General features: G+C 32.2%; 1 protein-coding gene and 1 long non-coding RNA gene across 2 annotated transcripts in view; one reads left to right on the top strand and one right to left on the bottom strand.

Moving 5' to 3' along the window:
* Positions 1 to 20,171, bottom strand: part of LOC123700895 (atrial natriuretic peptide receptor 2-like) — a 45,438-nt gene that overhangs the window by 16,836 nt on the left and 8,431 nt on the right. The gene's annotated exons all lie outside the window — the stretch shown is intronic.
* Positions 1,092 to 1,969, top strand: LOC123700896. Its single transcript, XR_006752660.1, has 2 exons — positions 1,092 to 1,180; positions 1,515 to 1,969. It is a non-coding gene; the product is annotated as an uncharacterized LOC123700896 (long non-coding RNA).

Here is a 20,171-nt window from a genome sequence, read left to right as displayed (position 1 = left end):
AATGCATAAGTTATGTGATTACCGCATTACTGCAGTAAGCCCTATTGCAGATTTACGTAATAACGAAAAACACGTGCTGTTTTCTTTTTAATAACTCAGCCCCCGGAAACACAGACACAATAGAAAATCTATTGTGTCGTGGTCCGATCGAGCCGCTCGGGGCTCAATGGGGTAAAGATGAAATCACATTTCTTATATCCTATGTTTAAAACAAAAAGTCATTCTCAATTCTCATTTACGTATGCTATACTATCCATAGTTTGTAGCCTTCGTATGCCTTAAAATTACGCAAAAGTTTAATAATTCATGTAGCTTACTTTTTTTATTATTCAGTTAGATTTATATCATTACTCTATTATTATAACTTGGAATTTACGCATTAACAAAAATGTATGCTAACATCATTTAATTTCTTTACAAACCCGGAGCATTAATTTAACACTGACAGATCGCATGTGGCTTCAATCCCTTGTCCCTTTACCTTTATCAGTTCTTAAGGGCATTGCCCAAATTAATCCCGACCTTTCCTGAAATGTAAACCTCGTTCAGGCGAAGGGAAGATAATGTATCATTTTCTCACACATTATAATGTTCTTCTTGTTCAAGAAACTTTGTAGGTACTGTGTTTTCTTATCAAGATTCACATTGTTTCAAAAGTTTTGCTTTTAAACTTCAATGTTTAGACGTTGTTCTCAAATCTTAGGAATCACTTAAGTGATTACTTTAACAAAGATATTCAATGTAAAAAAATCGCTTAGGTAACATTTTTGTTAGTAGTAAGTATTAATATTATAAATAAGAAAATGTTTCTTCTACCGACAAAATTATTTTCATTCCCTCCTCTTTATTGAGAAAACCTTATCCGGGATTAAAAGAATACATATCGCTCATTTGCGACAAGAACGTGTTAACGAGCATATGTATCGTTATGGAATAATGACACAGTAGGATCCGGCGCATCGCGCTCTACTTGCTGCTAAAACGCGATATTTCTAGCTCCAAAAATGACCGAGTAATGAGGGAAAAGGCCGGCGACTATCGGTTTAGCGACATCTCTTTTGGCTCTTGAATTTAATGCAAGAACGGTTCATGTTAGTTGTTGCTACTCCCTTGAGAAGGAAACTGCTGCCCGATTGCGGTAAAAACGTAACAGCTTATTGTGTCACGGTTTTGCTGAAAGGTAAGTACAGCTTTTTGTTTTTTTAGTGATTTATATTTGCAACTATAACGGGACATTTGCATATGGGTCATTATTGTAGTAAAAATAGTATTCGCATGCTACGGTTTACATAGGATTGTCCCGTTGTTGCTGAAATAAACAATGTTTTTTGTTGGTTAATTTAATATGTTCCGTTACAGTTGATAATAAAAGTACAAAATGTTTGGTTTTTATTTTGGTTATCTCAAGTTAACACATTTTTGATAAAAATTAATACATTTTTTACAACGAATACACTACAATGTTGCATTATAAATGATAAAAATGTTGTCTGATTACTTAATTTATTTTTCAGATGAAAGGTCTAGGAAGATTGTAAAATCTTATCCGAGGAAATAATGAACATTCAATTAAGTTAGAGAAATGAAAAGATCATACCGATTCTCGAAATACAAATGAATTAAACAATCAATTTATTTTCTAGCATTAATGAGGAAAAAAGACCACTGAATAAAGAAAAATGAAAAAAAAAATACAAATCAGTTAAAAAATGCAGGACAGTCCTACCAATCGAAACCATCACAAAAAAACTGCGCCGTCTCGTCAACTAAAAGAGAATCCTGCAAGGAAACCTGCATTTTCAAGTGTCAATTTTTTTTCCGAAGAACAACACTGTGAAATACTGAAAGATTACTGGAATTTAGGAGAGCTCAAGAAGCTGTCTCGAAACAAGAACCTGTGATTTGTTTTGATAATATGTTTATTTGATTTATGTATGACCGGGACCCGCAATAAAGATTAGTTTCCTAATATTACTGAGATAAGCAAAAGTACTACATCTTCTTAATATATATAAATCTCTTGTCACAATGTTTGTCCTCAATGGACTCCACAACCACTTAACCGATTATAATAAAATTCGCACACCATATGCAGTTCGATCCAACTTGAGAGATAGGATAGGTTTTATCACGGAAATCCCTCGGGAACGGGAACTATGCGGGTTTTTCTTTGAAAACGCGGGCGAAGCCGCGGGCGGAAAGCTAGTAATATTATAAAACAAAGTCGTTTTCCCCGGCCGAATGCTTGCCGTTTTGCAATTTTGATGCAGTTTTTGTTAACAGATAAAGTGATTCAAGAGGAAGGTTTATATTATGTATATTGTATAATAGCATCCATAAATAAGTGAATAAATACTGTTATTTTTGACGTTTCTAATGTGATGTCGTAAATAATTACATTATTTTCCGCCTGCATTGCAAACGCATTCTGTCTTCTGAACCCTACGAGATTTATCAAAATAATTTATAAGTATTTTACACATGAAAAAGTCTTCAGAATAATCGATGGTAGGTATATGACTATCTCTTATAGATATCCCAAAATTAAATCTTTTTGTCATTTTCTTTTTAGGAAAAGTAATGGATAATTTTAGAAGCGATTTTAACCAATACATCATTAATTATTATCCAATTATACATTGTTGATTTAATATATTATATAGATCTATTTGGCCCTTTACTTAATATTTTCGAAGATATATTACAGATTTAGTATCAGATTGCACCCGTGCGAATTCGGGGTGGGTCGTAATATTATTATAATTGCCAACGGTTGTGAGTAAAAGTAAAACAAGAAATATTAATGTCTGGTTATAATTGTATATTTTTTTTTAAATATGTATATTTCTTGTATTTCAGAGAAATATACACAATAACACCGCATAAATATCTTTCATTTTGTAAAACAAAATACAAAAATAAAAAGATTTCTACTACAGTATCACGTCTTAATTAAAATTTCCCATACATTTTAGATTACTGATTATCAATAAAACGTAACAATACGACATAACTTGTAAAGTTTTTGATTTTTATTCAATTTTTTTTTCAAGAAAAATGGTACTTATCTGTTTGTAATGCAATACTGCACACTTTTTACAAGAAAAACGCAACAAGAAGGGCCCTTTCTGGAATAAATAATCATAATAAATTTAATAACTGACTTATTGTTCTGAATACAATTTGATTCAAAAAAACGAGAATGTTTTAATATGTTGTATTGAGCTGAATAGTCTAACCATAATAATTAAAAAGTTACAGGAATTTTAAACTTTCAAATGCGTTTTCCCAACAATTGAGATTTTGACTTTGTCACGTTATAGAAGCAAATGAGCGATATACTTAACGTCTAAAAATATTTACTTAAAAGGTTCCTCATTTCCCAGTAATTACCTACTGTTATAATATTATGTCAACAAATCCTTAATCTGAACGAAAAAAATTCGTGTAATGAAACATTTCATTTTTTATTGTATTTTACGTGTTATATGTAATTGCAAAATCACTACATAGTATAAAACAAAGTCGCTTTCTCTGTCCCTGTATCCCTTTGTATGCTTAAATCTTTAAAACTACGCGGTTTTGATGCGGTTTTTTTTAATAGATAGAGTGATTCAAGAGGAAGGTTTTAGTATATAATTTATGAGGTTTTAGGCAAAGCAGGCGAAGCCGCGGGCGGTATGTACATAGCCATGAAAAGTAAAATAATCGAAAATGTTGAAAGCGTCTGATTTGCTGATATAACGAAAAATTTATGAAAAATGTATACCAAGCGCAAATGATGTAACATCTAAGACTAAAGGTTTCATAACAATACTTTTAAAGCACAAAAGACCAACTTACCGAATACTCAAGTTGAAGAAAGAATTATTCAATTAACGTTGGAACTTTTAATTTTGAAGAATCTTTGCAACTTGAAAATTTGATTTAAAAGCATGTCTAAAGTTAGGATCTTATAAAAGACGGTCATTCGCGAATTAGGTTTCCCTGAGAGTTGGGTATAAAAATATTTTAAGTGCTTCTTAAAGTTCGCGGTAAAAGACGAAAGGGATTCCTGGAATTACTGTTAAAATTATTATATGTAAGCAAGGCATTCTTTCTGTTAATTTTTGGCCATCCATTATTGTTTTATCCATTATTGTCCATAAACAAATCACTGACTAGTTAATATAAAAATAAATGAAAAATTATACATTTATGATTTATATCGAAAGTTTTTCTCCATAGCTATATAAAAGCCCTAACTCATTAATCAGGGAATTATAGCAAAGGTCATTCCTCAGTTCACTCCTTTTTATTGCGGCTTCTGAAAACATTGAATTTCTTTTCATATTTACTCCCCGCTAGATGTACTTTTTAGACTTAATTACTTGAAATGGCAAATAGATCTTTGATAACATAACTCTGTTTTAATTAGTGAACAACTTTTAATAGAAAAATGAGCTTCCATGAGCTTTCTATCTAAACTAATATTTTAAAGCTGAAGAGGTTGTTTGTTTGTTTGTTTGAACGCGCTAATCTCGAGAACTACTGGTCCGATTTGAAAAATTATTTCAGTGCAGTTGTGCTAGTGTGTAGTTAGCCCATTAATCGAGGAAGACTATATCGATATATAGGAGCATATAATATCATCACGCTAAGACGAACAGGAGCGGAGCAACGCGGGTGGTACCGCGGGGCACAGCTAGTGTTAAATATTGCTTAATATAATGGTCTCTACCATAGTCTCTACAGTCTCTACGATGTACCTATACGTATAAAGAATGTTAAATCGGTTCATTTTTTCAGTGTTTTCGCTCCTAACATTTAACAAGTGTGTCAAAATGTACCTCAATATTCATGTGAGTTGGGAGGTGTCTATTCTCCTAGTAGAAATTGGACTGTATTACTTATTTTGCAGCTGACTTACAAATAATAAATCTTACCTAATATACTTTTTAATGGTTTTCGTAGATAAGAGCACAACCATGACCTTACTTTTGAAAGTTTTCCTCTCCATATTTTTGATAGTCGCCTACTGTGAGATTTAATGCCGCATGCTTTGTTTATCTTAAGTTTTTGGACCTTAAATCTTATAGAAGGTTATAAAATAGCATATTTATGTTCTTACCTATACAGTATACAAATAGATAAAATAATACAAATACGAATATAAAGGAACAAAATAATTCTCCTTTGTGCGATGCGTTAAAATTAAACAAAGAGCTTTTTATGCGTTAGGGAGGTTTCCACGTTTGATGTTAAGTGACACTCAATCCATAAACATTCAAACTTTGGATGTGGATTGTGGGCATTTTGCCATGCTCAAAGGATTGGGAAGTCTGAGATTTGTACAATAGGATAAATATATTTATCTTCTTGATTATATGTTTGAGTAGTGAATTTTATTTTACTTCACATAATTTTGTATTTATTTAACACTTTTGTATGAATTATTCGTGGCATTATCATTAAAATTAGATATGGAATTCAATACCAACTTTTATGTAAAATAAAAAAGTTGTTGAATATTATTGTATGAAATGGTTGTATTTTATTAGAAATTCTGAGCAGAACGTACTTTTTTAATAAGTAATATTATCTGAAAATGAGGCTCTCGTACGAACTTGACCTAATTCGTGCCAAACTTCAATTTCTTTATTAAAGAATAATTTACACAAAAAAATAATTAAAAGTCAGTTAACATGCATAGGCATTGAGTATCGCTTCAAATTAATATACTTATTACGTATTTTTTATGATTTTGTCCTGATTTTAAAAAAAGGTCAATTAAACTCAATAATAAACCTTTAATAAGAAAATCCCATTTCATAAGAGCTATTTCAATGTTTAAGACCCTTTATAAGTAACAATTTATCAAACAAGACATATATTACGATCTTTTATATTATGTAACAATAAACATCAACCAAAACATATCACTAACGTAAATATTATGAAAACTAACTTCGTTCAAAAACACGATTTAATATCACGATAGCAATTAGCACAGTTGTTACCACTTGAATCATATTTCACTCAAAGTTTGTGATACAATTACGCCAAGCTAATTATGTAAACGAAACGTGGTAGGTACATGTATTACCATGGGAATATGTAATATTGTATTTAGTAATTAATTTCCTGGCTGTGGGTTTTTACATTAAAGCGCGTCACACACGGTGAAGATACTATAATATTTTATGTTAAGATACTCTAATATAAAACGTTATAGTATCTAAAGGTATCCGGTATCATCATGTTACAAATGACCCCAAATTTTGTGGGTCATTTGTAACAGGATGGCGGTTCTACAGGGGTCTTAGTTAATGACAAAAAGAAAAATGATGGTCAGAACGCTGATACCGAATACCTTAAGATACTACTTATAACGTTTTATATTAGAGTATCTTAACATAAAATATTATAGTATCTTCACCGTGTGTGACGCGCTTAATAATTGGTTAGTTAAACACCGAATCGTATCTTGAAGATATGATTCATATTTGCGTCTCATGAAGATGTGTATACTGTATACTGATTGTATTACGTAATTAATTATTATTGCTAAAGACAAATTATGCATATTCAATGTATGTATATGAAATTGTTTTAAGTATTTATATTTTTGTTTTACTTACTCCACTTTAAAAATTTCACTATGCAATGCAAAATTTTACTTTGAAATATTAAAAAATCGATGTATTTGAGTTCAATTTTAACATCGATGTAATTGTGGATGTATTATGTTACTTGAACTGGTTAGATACCTACCTACTAGCTTCACATAAGTCCTAAAAGAAAAATAAATTTAAACCCATTTAAATTTTCAATTACTAAAATTCAAGTAAGTACACTAAAGTCTGAACGAGATTTAATTTTCAAATTCTCCCAATGTTATCTCAAAGGCTATCTTTTGAATCATACATTCGTTTCAATTCAATCCGAGCCCGTACAAAATACGAATATAAACTCAAACATTTATATAATCAATTAGAATATTAATATTTAAAGTAATAAACTGATTCAAAGAAAACCGTTTCATTTTACATCAACAAATTAGATTAATTTCCAAGGCTTATTCCCACACGCTTGGTCCTTTTATTCCCGACAGGATCAGCGGCTCAAATTAAATGTAATTATGTTTTAAATAATGCCTTTGAATTCATATGGTTTCATTTTGACTGGATTATTTTGCGAGTTTTATAATTTTTGAGGGATGTAGATAATAATAATAATAATAAAGGCGTAGGGATGTGACGACCCCATCGCCCCCGGTTGGCATATCTACAATAGATATCCCAACCGTGCAGTCAGTCACCCCGCAGGGCACCTTGTGGCGAGGTGTTGGGGAGTAGCGACCCCGCGGGAACCGAGCGCTCCCGGGGGAGGTCCCTGTCCTCCCCTCTGGGCTGTCCCGGTGGCAGTTCGGAGTGAACAATGACGAGGTTCAGGATCCCCCACCTCTGGCTTGCCTTTGTTGGCCGTCCAGAGTGGAGCCGCTAGAGCTATATGCTCGGGGGTGGAAGTGTCTAATGGCGTAATAGCGGGGAAACCCGCTCCGGGCCCGCGGGCTAGCGATGGTGAAACCGGTGCCGCACCTCTCTACACCCCCAGCCGTTCAGCTGATGTTGCCCCCTTGTTGCCATTATCGGTAACCTTTTTGGGAGCCCATCGACCGAACTGGCGAGTCACCGTCTGCCATAATTTTCAATTTTTAATATTGAAAAGGCAGACGTCCATAGCCCCCATAGACCCAATATACCAGTCCATCTAACACCCCCTTCCATAACCCAGTTTTATTCATTTCCATTTTTCTGCAATAGTCCTACATTGGCCGCGGACTGCCCAGGGCTGTATCTCTATAGTGCAGCCATGGGCAGGCTGCGGCTGGTGTCCCACAACACATTAAATTCTCTAAAGGGCCTCTGCGTGTTGGACCTGTGTCCCCACGTAAGCCTTCCAAAGGACCGGGTATCATCCTTACGGCGATACCCGTGTATTATGGAGAGAGACATAATAATAAAAATTCTTTATTGTACACAAAAAGAGAGGATAAAACAATTATACAGCAAAGTACAGATATTTGGTGGCACGAAAAAACAGTTTGTTAAAAATGTTATATAGTGCAGCAAACGTTAATTAATTACCTTGCTATCTGCTGATTTAGGTCTATGTCCAAAATTCAATCACTCGATGTTAAGGTATCATTTTATGTTTCGTCTTCACTAATATTATAAAGAGGAAAACTTTGTTTGATTGTAATGAATAGGCTCATAAACTACTGGACCGATTTTAAAAATTCTTTCACCATTCGAAAGCTACATTATCCACGAGTAATATAGGCTAGGTTTTATCCCGGAAATCCCACGGGAACGGGAACTATGCGGGGTTTTCTTTGAAAACGCGGGCGAAGCCGCAGGCGGATAGCTAGTCATTGATAAACATGAATTAAAAATCTATAGCTATCACTTCATTGATAACATCCATAACATGAACTAAAAGATAATCCATTTACTGAGTAATCATAAAGTTGAACGGCAAAAAAATTATTGAAGTGAAACTTCTTTATCGGGGTTGGAAAAAAAATTGTGTGTTGTTTTTTTTCGTTACGCGTGACATTTTTCCGTTACGCGCCATCTTTTTTTATCCCTACCACGCGTGATTCGACGTATTTCTAAGTAAAGTAAAGTTGCATAGAGTAAATTATTTTTTGAAAAATAAGGTCATAAAGAAGTTTCACGTGTGTAGGTACACGCACACATTTTTTTTTTCATATTTTCATGACATCCAAAGAAAGAGCATAACAGGTTATATATTTTGCGATGATTTAATAAAATCGGCGGTTTATAAAACTCTTATTTATGGATCGTAAATAGGTATGAACGGTATGAAAACTGAAATATATTGTTCCGAATTTATTCTTCAACGCTATCTATATTTTTGTGAACTTTAACAATATTTACGAATGATTTGAGAAAGTTTAAATAGTAGGTAGATGTGAAGTCTTATTTTTTAAATATTCTTATTCGAAATTTTATTTATAAACAATAACGTTCTTATAAAAATATTTTTAAAGTAATCGAATAGTGACAAAGTACAGCTTATCAGCAATTTCTTATTCCAGCATTGACTTTAGCACAGATTCTTAATAACGTACCTTAGTATTCACTTCAAAAGTTAGGTATTCCATCAAAAATAACTAGAATATTTTGTAAATTATTAGATACTAGCTGCTCCGCGCGGTTTCACCCCCGTGGCTCCACTCCTGTTGCCCGTAGCGTTATGAAATATAGCCTATAACCTTCCTCGATAAATGTGCTATCTAACACCGAAAGAATTTTTCAAATCGGACCAGTAGTTCCCGAGATTAGTGCGTTCAAACAAACAAACAAACAAACAAACTCTTCAGCTTTATAATATTAGTATAGATTTACATATTTGGGAGAGACGATGCTAGTCGGGTTATATACATTATCATATAAAAAGGATAACTCGATCAAAGTCCCTAGCAAAATTCGATTTTCTTTCCAGAGTGTTTTAGCGTTCGCCGTGCCCAAAGTCTGTCCGTCTATTTATTTTATTATGTTTATTTTATTTTACAGGTAAAACGTCTACATATCCAGGAACAATATATATTAAAATATTATAGTTACTTGAAGAGAAAAGAAAAACAAAAAGAGGCAATTTCTAATTTTCTCTAGCATCGATGGACTGAATTTATTAAGAATAAATAAATAATCGTTTGTTTCTTTCCATAACAAACAATAAAGTATATTAAGCCCATTAAAACTTTAATACTCTATGATACTATTAAGAGAACCTAGGTTATAATTACGTTCGCATACAATTACGAATTGCAACGAAATAGTTATATCACGATTGAAATTGAATAAATTCGCAGTTCCATTCATTCACAAGTAAAATAAATTATTGGCTGATAGTTCAAAAGAATCATTGACCCGAAAACAATTAAGGAAATACGATTGCATACTCAAAATACAAAAGCTTGAAAAAGTTGTTATAATGATCTCGCTGTAGCAAATACAATGATGACGTGAATTGTTACAATTTCATTGCTTCTTCCGTTTATACTTTCTCTTATGTTGAAGTACTGAAAGCGCAATGGAAAACGCTGTAACGGAAAGTTCCATTGTTTGATTTTTATTATTGTTTCGTATTTCGAACATAATGCGATTCAAGCAAACACAAACAATAGAACAAAGGTTTTGTGAGTGGATTTGCATTGCTTTACATTTATGGAGCTTTGCTGACAACATTTTCATGAATAGCCATGTGTAAAATACAAATACTCGGAATGGTATTACGATCTTTTGAGATTTCGTGTAATACTGTCAATGCTAGAGGGGAATGGAATGGAAAAACTTACCTATTGGGGGTTGGATGTGGTTATATAGGTATGTAATATATGGTCTTACTACAAAACAATTTGCACACAGTCTAACTTTAAACCAGGGATCTGTCACTTTAATAGTTGTCTATGTGAAATACGACGAAACCAGATTAAAGAGAACCTGCGCTTAAAGATAAACCTTGTCTAAAGTTTTTTTGTGGTAAGACAGTTTACTGTTGGTAGGTACAAAGATATGATTGGATAAGTTGAAAAATGTTTAAGTATCTTTCAAAGTATTTAACTAGTATAATATTATCTGTGATATAACTATTACCTCATTAGCGGTTCATAACTGAAAAGAAACCAACTCATTTTATTCTATTTTTACTAATTTTGTTCTTTTTTATCAGTTATAGTAGACCGTATAAACCAGCTTGTGCATCAGTTGTTAGTAAGCAAATCACTATATTCCATAGACATTCGCAAAGAAGGCTAATGCAAACGCGGTGCTGACAAAAAAGATTACATAAGGGATCGTCTAGACGAAAAACAACATGTAAAGCCGAGGAACAGAATACATGTTTCCCCGTTCCACGTATTGTGCGAAACATAGTAGCTTCCACAATGCACATGCTGTTATCGAAGGGGATGTGATATCTACACTGTCGCACGCTTGGCCAAATTTATGCCATATATATCGACTCTCTAGTTTATGAAATTTAAACTGTTTGTTTATATAAAAAAGAAAAATATTTACCAGTTCAAATATACAAACATGAAACAATACGCGACACAAAAGCAGATCTGCAATACGCTGGAACGCGCTATGAATGTAGTTTTCATAATTCAACGTGGTTTAAGCTTAATCATTGCGCCCACGTCTGCAAGTGTGTCACGTACGCACTTCAGTGTAAAAGAGCGGGATTGTGAAGGTGGTAAGTATTATGTCTCGTTTTAAATACATGTGAATATGTCGATATTTAAGGATAATGGAGATGGATAGAAGGTTGTTGGGTATGTATATTATGTGTGTGTGGCCTGTGGGTATGTGTGTATGTGTTTTCGTGTGTGTGTTTGTGAGAGAGATTGCATAGTTTTCACGTCATCAGCGTATTATTATTTTTTTGGGTTTTCAAACTCAAACTCAAACTCAAACATTTATTTATTCAATTAGACTTCTTCCAGAAGCACTTTTGAATCGTCATTACATTTTTTAAATTTACCACCGATTCGGAAAGCAGTATCTATGGAGAAGAACCGGCAAGAAACTCCATAGTTGGTCTTTTAAAGTTATGTCCATATACAATATAATTTTACATTACATGTTACTTACATCTAACTACATAATATATTTATTATCATAATATGCCAAAAAACTGTCCTAGTTCTTACGCGACAACCCTCCATAGATTTTCATCTTCCATATATTCCATAATGCTGTAATAGGCTCTCTGAACTAATACATTTTTTAAATAAGTTTTAAATTTAACACTACTAAACTCTTTAATACTATGAGGAATTCTATTGTAAAAACGTATACCTTGGCCCATAAATGAATTTTTAACCTTAGCTAAACGATAAAATGGTATTTCAATTTTATTTCTATTCCTTGTGCCATAACAGTGTCTATCTCCTACTTTTGTGTGTGAGTCCGCGTTTTTGTGTACATATAAAATATTATTAAATATATACTGTGATGGTACAGTGAGGATACCAGTATTCTTAAAGAGATCTCTTAGTGAGTCCCGAGCACGTAAATTATATGTATATAGAGCGTATGGCTCTTTTCTGTAATATAAATATAGTTTCTATATCTGCAGCCCTGCCCCATAGCATAATTCCATAGGACATAATGCTATGTTTCATGTTCTAAACAGTTTATATAAGTAGTTAATTTAAAATTGTAAAATATCATGTTTTTTTTTCAAATCGATGAAAATGGTCAGTTCTGTTCACTTATTATAGAAAATTAAAAAGTTTGTATCGTAAACTATTATTATATTCGTGGAATAAAACTATAAATTTTAATTCATATAATCTTAAACAAATATCTTCTTAAAATGTGCTGTGTTTTCATAAAATGCAAATTTGAATGAGGCGTGCTTTGCATGCGGACGAAATAAAAATTTTTACAGCATAACTTAAAGCGACACCTGTCTGCAGTTTATTTAGTTCATTTTTTAGGAAAAAAATGCAATACTTTAGGTTAATTTCTTTTCAGATATAACTATTTTTTTATGCAAAAAATATATTATCATTTAGATTCGATAAGTTGGACTAACTAGGATTTAGAGAGCAATATGCCAGTCTGTAAACTTTGATGGAGCTTTTTCTAATACCTTTTCACTATGTTAACTATATACCTTCATATATAATTTATTTTAGGTCCGAAAACTATGACAACTTATCAAGTCATTTTGCCTTCCTTCTAGAAGCTACTTATAGTCAAGTTATGATCTTAGATCTAACTTAAATCTAGGTATAGATATCTACTATCTATATAGATAGATATTTCCACTGTCAATCCGTTCGAGTGGCTCGTAAAATATTAAATGCTAGAAGTCAATTTCGTATGCAATCCGAGTTCTCTCAATTCAATCAAAAGCGAATATCCATCGGTTTTCGAACAAAATATTACTATTCATAGTTCGGTTAAAAGTATTTATTTAGCTTACATTAATTTTGAATTGACTTTAACTGAAAATAATGTTTAATTTTAATTATAAAGTAATTTGTTACGTATTTGATTACATTTATTAATTATTATTTAACTCGTCAAAATCAGAATACATTTCACCATTCTTTCCACTCACAACATAATTCAGTTTAAAAACAAATAAAGAAAATACAAGTTAGTTAAACGTTCTTATAAAACACGTAAAGTTTGAAACGCAATTAGAGACTCGGTCGAGCATTTTAAACTTGCAAGAGAACAGTTCTGAAGTAACTAACGAGTTACCATTCATTCGGCTTCGTCAGGACACTCTGGTTTACATTTTGAGGTTAGATTGTGGAAGATCGGATTTTTATGCAAATTATACAGTTTATAAAATCCAGTTGTACGAATAATGGAACTTGAACAGTAAGCTAAATTCTTATAGGGTAAAGCATTCGATGCAAGAAAGAAGCAAAGCTGAATTTTTATCAACAATAAATTCTCAGAGGTTCACATTATTTTTATCTAAATGTGCCTTACAAACTATATCCCACTGCAGTTCTCTAATAATTTAATGATAACCAAATTCCAAAACTCCAAAGACCAATTATACATACATAGGTACCATTATAATTAGTATATATTAAAGACATTAAAATAAACTTAACTATTAATCCACCTTTGTTCCTACAGCTTAAGCCAGTACAACTTTTCTTCACCATCTATATAAACTCTCAAACAAGCATAATAAATGTAAAACCATGGAAGCCCGACGCTACATTTATCTGATCGGTCGAGGTCACGTTAGTCTCATCCCAGCTCTAGTAGGATTTCCTTTTATTACTTTCTTGTGAAAACGAATTAAATTGTCAATACTCTGCTTAGAAACGCGCTGACTGGACTGTGGATTCCATGCCAAGGAAGCAAAAAATTTGTTAAAGGGGGTAGTTTGCAAGACAATGAGCCAATGATTAGTAGATATCTAGAACGTAGAATAATGAAACTTAACAAAAAAAGATTTCGTTTAAGAAGGTATATTTTTTACTACTGGATATCACACATATTTAAACGTCTTGTAGATTTCTAACTAACGTACTAATAACTAAGCGTTTTTGATTTTTCTTATAAGTTGCACGACGATATGCATTGCAATAAAAACACATTCCATACGAATATGGAGCAAACTCATGAAAAAGCTTGTATACAAAATACAAAAAAGAATATAATAATAGAATACAAAATGCAAAAAGTTTGCAAACGCAGTGAAATAAAAAAGATACCGTTCCTGTTTATCTAAACAATTCTGTTTTTTGGGATATTTTTTTGTCTTTGATGTATGCATTACACTAACTGGTCATTATTATTTAAATGAAGCAATAATGAAGTCATTAAAAGTGCAGAAGTCGTTTTTATTAGTGCCCTTACCGTCTCTATTAATTAACTTCCATTTAGGTTTACCAATGTCATACACTTTTGCATTTCCTTTATTACATATTAAGGCCGTGTACGCGGTCCGTGCGCTGTTTGGCTCAAATATGTGATTTTTCAAACCAGATTGTCCATCAACCACTTATCTTACAAACATATGAATTACTAATAATTTTAGGAAATTTTATTGTCTATATAGTTAGTTAAGAGTTTTTTTCAATTAATACAGTATTTGTGAATACCATCAAGATAACTGAGCCGATGATTACTTGATTTCGCTTTTAGTGTCAATTTCGAAGCTAAAAATATCTGAAATCGCTGACAGATCTAACACACAATTTTTTTTAACTAACTGCAAAAATCCTTATTAAAATAGTTAGTTAAAAGATTTTTTTATTTTGGACTCCTAACTTACGAAATTAAAATCCGAACAATGTGAATTTTTTTAGAAATTATAGTCGACAAAATGATTATTTTCACCAAGATATTTGACTTAGTTTAATATAATTTTTACATATTGCAATAAAAGAACGTCTTACTTATAAGATAAAATTTAAAAAATCAACTAAGGTACCTCTATTATTTTTCTACAATTTTTTTTAAAGTACTATAAAACACTGCGCGCGACCCGATTAAAATCAGTCGGCAGCGAGCCTTTCCAGAGAGAGGACATGTTGCTCGGCGCTCTCCTGTGGACTTATGCTGTTCATAGTAAAAGGATAGCGCAAGCCGCGATCTATCGTAATAGATCGCGGAGATTTTGACTTGCGTTAAATTGAATAAGCCCTCTTAAGAAAAATTAAAATTTATTTTTTCTACGTATTTTTCCGGGATAAAAATTATCCTATTTTATGCCCAGGATAATAAGGTATAATTTTACCAAGTTTCATCGAAATCGAACAGTTAGTTTTTACGTGATGCCTTCACATACAGACAGACAGACAGAAAGACAGACAGACAGACAAAAATTTATTTAATCACATATTTGGGTTTGGTGTCGATCCAGTAAAACCCCCTGGAATTTATTTTTTCAATAATTTCAATGTTCAGAATTGACCCTTCTACAGATTTATTATATGTATAGATTTTTATACACAATTATAGTCCAATAAGACTTTGAAGTATCCTTTCTTGCTGTGTGTTTTCAGTGATAATCATTTGTAAGGGAACACATTTAATAATATTTCAACAAATCTCTGTAAGTATCGTAAAACTATAACAACACCATATTTACGTGACTCAAACAATATTAAGTTATGGAGCCATCAATACGATATTACATGATATTATATAAAGATTAAGTTTTATTTATTAACTAACAGTATGACTAGTTATAATGTTAATTTGGAACCAATAAATCTATCAACTTACGACTTTCATACAGTCTAGACTTTATTATCGATAAACTTTGGCCCTCATCACATAACCTATTAGGTCACAAAATTAACATCAAACTACATGTTTGTTTACAAAGTTTTGGTTATAATATATTGTACTTATTACAGTTTGCTCTCTAGATCATACCCTCGGGCGTATGTAATTTATTTTTGAGATATTCGACCTTTAGTCAATAAACAATTCAAATATGAATACATAATTATATAAATGTTAAATACCTAATTTAGTTACAAACAGAAGAAAACAAAGTGTTTATATAGGTAATTTTTTATGTATGCCAAGTAAATACAAAATTATTCCAATTTGGTTATATGTACATGTATAAATACATACCTACTAAGAAAAAAATGAGAAACAATTTTTTTAAGTATGTGATTTATATCCCCAGGATAATATTGTTTGTTATCCATCCGTGAAGCATTACTCTTGAGCTGTTTATCATTGAAATTCTGCCTTAATTTCCCCTTTATTTGCCTTTTGTTGTCTTACCTTTATTCATTCTCTTCATTTTCTAGATTTATACAGAGTGTTATAGAGGTTCAATCTTGGAGGTATTTTTTTGGCAGTAAAAAAGCCTGCTCAGAAAGAAACCAACTAATGGAGCAGGTGTAATGCATCTGGTCAATAAGAGACGGAACTTGGCAAGTTTTTCAAAAACCCTTTCTATATTTCTAAAAAAAAACATCTTATCTTATAACATCCACGCACACATTTATCTACTTAATACAAAGTTTTTATCTCAACGTCTCAGCAAATACTCTTTTATCTGTTCTTTCACGAAAAATTTCAGAAAGATTTTTATGAAGCTGGAGTTTATAATGTTTGCGTCGTCATTTCAGATTTGACAGTCACTGATCAACATCATTGGATTAGCGATTTGGACGGAAGCCAAGCGGAAAATTATGATAAGTCATGTCAACTGATTGCTATTATGTAATTCAGGACATTTATATGATATAGATGATATTACAGTCAGTTGTGCTCTATGTTATAAAGCTTTCGTTCATATAAAGGTAAATGGGAGAATAGCATGCTTCAATAGAAATGGGATTTCACTCAATCTGGGAACGATCTCTCAAGACATTACGTCATTAAACATTGAGAAAATGTGAAATATTTAAGTTAATTGATTTAAATTATATTTCACATTATGACATCCAATAGAGTTGATAAAGCTTATTAATTTATTAATAACCCATTCATCCAGATTTTGACCATAACAAAGCTTTTATTTCAGATCGTCTATTAGAATTTCAAAGTTTTTACTTACTGTAGAAATAGTTAAATAAATTGAAAAGCTGCATCACTAAAATAATGAATTGGTATAGGTGATAATAATTTATTTATAAACTAAAATTGGTCCTTCTACGTCCGTATTTTCTGAAGCAAACCGTAAGTTTCACACATAACGCCACACTAAGGTCACGCATAATTAATGACATTCAAACACCGACCGTTTCTACTCTGGCCATTCTATGGTCCGTAATTACCTACACCCACTTCACTGGCCTCAGCCCATTATCATTAAGCATATGATGATAATATGGTCGGTTTTATTGTAATGTGAAGATTAGAAGTAGGGCAACCGGGAACCCTGTATAATTTTTCCAAGCGCTGTAACATATTATCTTCTAGTCGAATGATATTCTTGTAAAAGTTTGCTCGTTGCCAAATCGTGTTATTTTGTGTATCCGGAAATTTTGTAGCAGTTTAATTCGGTGTGACTTTGTAAGTATCAAAATACATGAAAGAAGGCACTAGGTAGAGGAAAGTCACCAAATATGGAATAGTATCCTAATATGGAATTCCTTCATTTCTATAAGACTATAAGTATGAATCGCAACATTCGACCATCTTCTGTTTCATTTGGTGTACTAATTATCGCACTAACACCATCGAGTTAGTTGCGCGAACGGTTTACATGTAGCAGGCGTGTTTTGTTTTGTTGCCGTGCAGAAATTTTTTAAGGTAAGTAATATATGAGTATAACCGGCTATTATATTTGTTTCGATAAGTTTTATACTATTTAGTATATCGGTATTATGTTTATTTCACCATTTTGTGATCTTTTGTCTTTAAAATATTGTGAAATGAAAAAATATTTAGAAGAGTTTGAACTAGTATAAAAATCCAAATATGGACAGTCGTCGGTGTCTAATTATGGAATATTATAAACTTGCTATTATTTCTTTAAAAACTGTATGTAATGTTTGTTTTTAGTAACATACATGCATCAGCAGAGTCAGGAGGTTCTGTTCAAGACTTCTTTCCATGGATGAAAGTGGAGAAAGTTGAAGTAAATGCTTGATGCATGGGCTCTGAACACATTATGATGTGCTGTTCCAGATGGATTTGGATTTGTGACTTTTGCAAATAATTACGTTACTCCTTTCATTTATCACAATATGTTATATTCATTTAATTGATCTCAAAGATATTAATTATATTTTTGACATTTTTATGTTGATTTTTGCTTATATTCCATATATGGGTACCTATTCCATATTTGGTTACTCTTTTGTGATTTTGTTTTTTGTGTAATATTTTAATTTGATTACTGATTTGTTAAAGGCTGTTAATTACTACTTATAGATGTATGACTGATCAGTAAAAACAATAAACTGATTTAATTTATGTGAAGTTTTATTTTTATATCCCAAAAACAAAATGGTATTCCATATTTGGTGACTTTCCTCTACTTACTACTAGGTACTAGGTACTACCTACTTGATGGAAGTTTTCATTTATTATTGCTCTACTAATAGGGGACTTTTCTACAGTTTGATAGCAATTTTATCAATTTTAGCTCGGTACTTAAACATGTTCTGAAGAACATACGACATAATTATCTACGAATTATTTGAAAGAATAGTTATTTACGAATGTTAATAATAACATCAACATTTCCATTTTTCTGCAATAGTCCTACATTGGCCGCGGACTGCCCAGGGCTGTATCTCTATAGTGCAGCCATGGGCAGGCTGCGGCTGGTGTCCCACAACACATTAAATTCTCTAAAGGGCCTCTGCGTGTTGGACCTGTGTCCCCACGTAAGCCTTCCAAAGGACCGGGTATCATCCTTACGGCGATACCCGTGTATTATGGAGAGAGACACATCAACCGTAATTTTTTTATTTGAAATAATATACTTAAAAATACAAATATTAGCATAATATTAAATAATGCAACTGAAAGAAATAACTCACTTATATGATAATTTAAGTAAAGAGTAAAATTCCCACCATTCTGCCCTAAATGTTTGAAAATCTCGCCAAAAGCTTGCGCATAGTAATTTCAATCTCTATACAGCTAACCACAACACGCACTGTCGTACAAACTCATTAAGTATGTACCTACGTCATAAAAACAAAGCTTGTGGTTTCGGCCGGCCTCTGAAATACGCCGCTGGATACTCATCGTTTCTATGATAATAGTGTAATACTAAAATGTATAACGTTCTATGTTATTTAGCTTATTAATAATGAAAAGGAATACTTAGATAGGTACTAGAATTGCGTTAACGTAAACATTTGCGACTCGGTGGACGTTCTTTAGATGTAAACATTGTATTCTCAAATATATAGAATATGGACCAACTGAATATACTATTTAACCCATATCACTACATAGTATAAAACAAAGTCTCTTTCTCTGTCCCTATGTCCCTTTGTATGCTTAAATCTTTAAAACTACCTACGCAACGGATTATGATGCGGTTTTTTTAATAGATAGAGTGATTCAAGAGGAAAGTTTTAGTGAGCGGCCCGATCGGACCACGACACAATAGATTTTCTATTGTGTCTGTTATTCCGGGGGTTGAGTTATTTTGTTAAGAGGGCTTATTCAATTTAACGCAAGTCAAAATCTCCGCGATCTATTACGATAGATCGCGGCTTGCGCTATCCTTTTACTATGAACAGCATAAGTCCACAGGAGAGCGCCGAGCAACATGTCCTCTCTCTGGAAAGGCTCGCTGCCGACTAATTTTAATCGGGTCGCGCGCAGTGTTTTATAGTACTTTAAAAAAAATTGTAGAAAAATAATAGAGGTACCTTAGTTGATTTTTTAAATTTTATCTTATAAGTAAGACGTTCTTTTATTGCAATATGTAAAAATTATATTAAACTAAGTCAAATATCTTGGTGAAAATAATCATTTTGTCGACTATAATTTCTAAAAAAATTCACATTGTTCGGATTTTAATTTCGTAAGTTAGGAGTCCAAAATAAAAAAATCTTTTAACTAACTATTTTAATAAGGATTTTTGCAGTTAGTTAAAAAAAATTGTGTGTTAGATCTGTCAGCGATTTCAGATATTTTTAGCTTCGAAATTGACACTAAAAGCGAAATCAAGTA

The sequence above is a fragment of the Colias croceus genome, chromosome 20 (genome assembly GCF_905220415.1).
Source record: "Colias croceus chromosome 20, ilColCroc2.1".
Lineage (NCBI taxonomy): Eukaryota > Metazoa > Arthropoda > Insecta > Lepidoptera > Pieridae > Colias > Colias croceus.
Note: the sequence above shows the minus strand (reverse complement) of the source record. Positions and strands in the feature narration are given on the sequence as shown.